This window comes from Mustela lutreola, chromosome 7, assembly GCF_030435805.1.
Source record: "Mustela lutreola isolate mMusLut2 chromosome 7, mMusLut2.pri, whole genome shotgun sequence".
In the NCBI taxonomy this organism is placed as follows: domain Eukaryota; kingdom Metazoa; phylum Chordata; class Mammalia; order Carnivora; family Mustelidae; genus Mustela; species Mustela lutreola.
This window is the reverse complement of record NC_081296.1, coordinates 59,408,722-59,413,766: the sequence shown is the minus strand read 5'-3', so window position 1 is coordinate 59,413,766 and position 5,045 is coordinate 59,408,722. Positions and strand designations below refer to the sequence as shown.

Sequence of the window (5,045 nt, the reverse complement as noted above, 5' to 3'; positions counted from 1 at the left end):
TTGAGGCTAGTTTAGGGTTTTGTAGTTGTGAAAAATTGTGTGGAAACTAGAGGTACCCAGGACAGTGAACATAATAAAATGTGATGGGAAAATATTTGTTCTGTTTTGTAGTAGAATCCATATAACAAGTGTTCTACTACACTTGTGGGCTGTCCAATTTCACATACCCCATTCTCTTTATTCAATCTCAATCTGTCGTAACATCAGTCTCAACTCTTACATCAAGCATCTCTCAGTCCAGGTGACATTCCACTTGTTAATCATACTTTCCTCTCATTCCTACCTTTTTTTTGGTCTTTTGTTTTTCTTTATTATTTATTTATTTATTTTTCTGAGAGAGTGTGCCTGCAAGGGGTGGTGAGGGGCAGAGAGAGAGGGAGATAAAATCCTAAGCAGGTTCTACACCCAACATGGAGCCTGATCTGGGGCTTGATCTCAATGCCCCTAGGATCACAACCTGAGGCAAAATCTAGGGTTGGATGCTTAATCAACTGAGCCACGCAGGCACCCCTCTTATTCCTACTTCTATAGGAAAATTGTGAGAGAAAACTGGGGAGAGAAGTGGATTATGAGAATATACATAAAAGCAAGATGGAATATGTTAGAAATGAGGAATAGTCAATATCAGAAGTTATTTGTACAGTTAATCTATGTCATGGATACTCATGTATCCATGTCCATGCCAAATCTGTTAATTTGAGAACAGAACATTGCAATCAGAGTTTTGGTTTAAATTTGTTATAAGTTTGGTTTAAATTGTGTCATAGCTCATGTGTGATGATTTGTTTTTATATCTGTGAGAAAGTAGGTAATTATATACTTTTCATTCATAATAAGGATATTGAAACACTGGTGGTTCTATGACCTAGTATCATCTCCATAATCAGATTTTCTTTTTCATTTTCTTAATTCCCATCATTTCAGTGGCAGCCAAGATGGCTGGATTCATGGATGGAGGGAATCATTCAGTTGTGTCTGAGTTTGTGTTTCTGGGACTGACTCATTCATGGGAGATCCAGCTTCTTCTCCTGGTGTTCTCCTCTGTGCTCTATGTGGAAAGCATGACTGGAAACATCCTCAGGGAGCCCAATGTGTGGCCCAGTCTCAGGACCCCAGGATCATGACTTGAGGCAAGAAGATGCTCAACTGACTAAGGCACCCAAGCACCCAGTTACTGGTTTTGATGATCTGTCCTTTGATGTAAGTGGGATTTTAAAGTCACTGCTCTTATTGTATTATTATTGATTAGTTCCTTTATGTTTGTTATTGTTTTATATATTTGGGTGTTCCTATATTGGGTGTGTAAATATTTAAGATTGGTTTATCTTCCCATTGGAATGTCCCTTTATTATTATATAGTGTCCTTCTTTATCTCTTGTTACAGTCTTTCCTTTAAAGTCTATTTTATCTTGGTTCTCTGCTTCTCCCTGCTCAGCAGACAGCCACATTTTCTGGTGCAGTGCTAGCCATGACCCAGAGACAAGATGGTGAAGGTCAGAGTAAACAGATTTGGCCATATTGCATGCCTGGTCACTATGGCTGCTTTTAATGCTGGCAAAGTGGAAATTGTCACAATCAGTGATGCCTTCATTGACCTCAACTACAAGGTATACATGTTCCATATGATTCCATCCATGGCAAATTTCATTGTCAGTTAAGGCTCAGGATGGGAAACTTGTCATCACGGAAAGCTCATCTCCAACTTCGATAAGTGAAATCTCACCATCAAGTGGTGTGATGCTTATACTGAGTGTGTTGTTGAGTTCACTGGGGTCTTCACCACCATGAAGCCTGGGGCTCATTTGAAGTGTGGGACCAAGGTTGTCCATGACAATTTTAACATTGTGGAGGGCCTCATGATCATAGTTCATGCCATCACTGCCACCCAGAGGACTGTGGACAGACCCTCTGGGAAGCTGTGGCATGAGCCAAAGAGGCTGCCCAGTATACAATTTCTGCTTCTAAAGTGCCACAAAGCCTGTAAGGCAAGGTAATTCCTGAGCCAAATGGTAAGCCCACTGGCAGGGCTTCCATATTCCTACCCCCCCTCCCCCACTGTGTCAATTTTGGATCTGTCCTGCTTCCTGAAGAAAGTTGCCAAATAGAGTGACATCAAGAAGTTAGTAAAACAAGCATCTAACAGCTTCCTCGAGGACATCCTGGGCAATGCTGAGGATCAGGTTGTCTCCTGTGACTTTAACAATGACACCTACTCTTCTACCTTTGATTTTGGGACTGGCATTGCTCTCAGTGACCACATTGTCAAGCTCCTTTCCTAGTATGACAGTACATTTGGCTACAGCAACTGGGTGGTAGATATTATGATCCTCTTGGCCTTCAGGGAGTAAGAGCCCTCTAAACTGCCACCGCCAGTGAGAACAAGAGGAAGAGAGAGGCCCTCAGCTCCTGGGAAGTATTTGCCATAACTCATCCCCAATACACTGAGAATCTCCCAACCTCCATAGTTTCCACTCCTTGAAGAAAGGCAGAGGCTTGGAGAGCCCTACATTGTTGGGAACACCAGAAAAGTATGATATACCTAGCCAAAATAAATAAAAAAAGTCTATTTTGTATGAAATAAGTATTGCTACTCTGGCTTTCTTTTTTTTTTTTTTTCTTTAATTTTTATTTATTTAAGGGGAAGAGAGAGAGCATGAGGAGGGTGGGGAGGTGCAGAGGGAGAGAGACAGGCAGACTCCATGATGAGCAGGGAGCCCCATGCAGGGCTTAATGCCAGGACCACAGGGTTATGACCTGAGCCAAATGCAGATACTTAACTGACTGAGCCAACCAGATGCCCCTACTTTGGCTTTTCTTTTGATAACCATTTGCATGATGGACATTTCTTCATCCTCTTACTTTCAGTCTGTGTTTTTATGTCTAAAATAAGTCTGTGAGGCACCTGGGTGGCTCAGTCAGTTAAGTGGCTGCCTTGGGCTTAGGTCACAATCCCAGGATTCTGGGATTGAGTCCAACATTGGGCTTCTTGCTCAGCGGGAAGCCTGATTCTCTCTCTGCATACTATTCCCCCTGCTTGTTCTCTCTCTCTCTCTCTCTGACAAATAAATAAAATCTTTTTAAAAAAAATGTACACACAACTGATAATCATATCAAAAAATGGGCAGAAGATATGAACAGACACTTGTTCAATGAAGACATACAAATGGCTATCAGACACATGAAAAAATGTTCGCCATCACTAGCCACTAGGGAGATTCAAATTAAAACCACATTGAGATACCACCTTACACCAGTTAGAATGGCCAAAATTAGCAAGACAGGAAACAACGTGTGTTGGAGAGGATGTGGAGAAAGGGGAATCCTCTTACACTGTTGGTAGGAATGCAAGTTGGTGTAGCCACTTTGGAGAACAGTGTGGAGATTCCTCAAGAAATTAAAAATAGAGCTTCCCTAGACCCTGCAATTGCACTCCTGGATATTTATCCCAAAGACACAGAAGTAGTGAAAAGAAAGGCCATCTGTAGCCAAATGTTTATAGCAGCAATGGCCATGGTCACCAAACTGTGGAAAGAACCAAGATGCCCTTCAATGGATGAATGGATAAGGAAGATGTGGTCCGTATACACTATGGAGTATTATGCCTCCCTCAGAAAGGATGAATACCCAACTTTTGTTATTAACATGGATGGGACTGGAAGAGGTTATGCTGAGTGAGATAAGTCAAGCAGAGAGAGCCAATTATCATATGGTTTCACTTATTTGTGGAGCATAACAAATAACATGGAGGAACTGGGGAGATGGAGAGGAGAAGGGTGTTGAGGGAAATTGGAAGGGGAGGTGAACCATGAGAGACTATGGACACTGAAAAACAACCTGAGGGTTTTGAAGGGGTGGGAGGTTGGAGGTTGGGGGAACCAAGTGGTGGGTATTAGGGAGGGCATGTATTGCATGGAGTACTGGGTGTGATGTAAAAACAATGAATACTGTTACACTGAAAAGAAATAAAAAAAATAAATAAAGTTTTTCTTTCCTTCTTTCCGGCTTCTGTATTTTCTCTAACTTTATCTTCTATATCACCTATTCTTTCCTCTAATTCTTCCATCCTTGTTGTGATTACATCCAGTTTGTTTTGCATCACAGTTCTAGTTTCTTTATTCCAGCCTAACTATTTTTCTGTAGCCAGGGTTTCTCTGGTATCTTCTATGGTTCTTTCAAGCCCAGCTAATATTCTTATGACTGTTGTTTTAAATTTATGTTCATATGTATTGCTTGTATCTGTTTTGAATAAATCCCTGGCTGTGATTTCTTCTTGATCTTCTTTTGGACTGAATTCCTCCATTTTGTCATTATGTCTAGGTTTCTGCCTTTTGTATGCTATGAAAGCCTTTTATGTTTCCCCTCCTGAAAGTAATAGTATATTAAGAAGTCATACACTGTCCAGGGCTTAGCACTTCAGAAAGTGTTTCTGGTGTAAGCTGTGTGCAGTCTATTGTTGTGTTTTGGCTGCTTTTTCCCACAGGTCTGCAGAATTCCTCCTTGCTTTCAGTGTAGAGTGTTTGAACCTTTAACTAGGTGTGCTTTGGCATGTTTATGAAGATAAGCCTGATTAAAAAAGAAAAAAAGAAAAACCTGATCTACGAAAAGAGAAAAGGAAAAGGAACAAGAAAGCAAGCAAACCAAAAAGTGTAAGCCAGATTCCAAAGAAAGGAGAAAAGGAAACAAGCCAACAAATGAACAAAAAAACTGTAACCCTGATACTGGAGGAAAAAATTAAATAAATAATTAAAAACTAAATATAAAAACTCAAAAAACCCCCCAAGACCTTGTCCTGTTTTCACCAGAACTAAAACTGATGGTTTTGACCACTCTGTGATGCATGTGATGCCCTGATGCATGTGGGGGGCAGTGTTGGTCTTCTGAGGGAGAGGCCCATTGCATGGGCTCACAGACCTTTTGTAATAAAGATGCCCTGGGGCACCTGGGTGGGTCACTTAGTTGAGCATCCAAATCTAGATTTTGGGTCAGGTCATGATCTCAGGATCATAAGATCCTGTCCCGAGTCAGGCTCTGCACTCAGCATGGAG

The 5,045-nt window shown here is 41.2% G+C and overlaps 1 pseudogene; it reads left to right on the top strand.

The window, feature by feature from the left end:
• The first annotated feature begins 1,484 nt into the window (after nucleotides 1-1,484).
• On the top strand, nucleotides 1,485-2,348 carry LOC131837153 (glyceraldehyde-3-phosphate dehydrogenase-like; annotated as a pseudogene).
• Nucleotides 2,349-5,045: the final 2,697 nt, after the last annotated feature.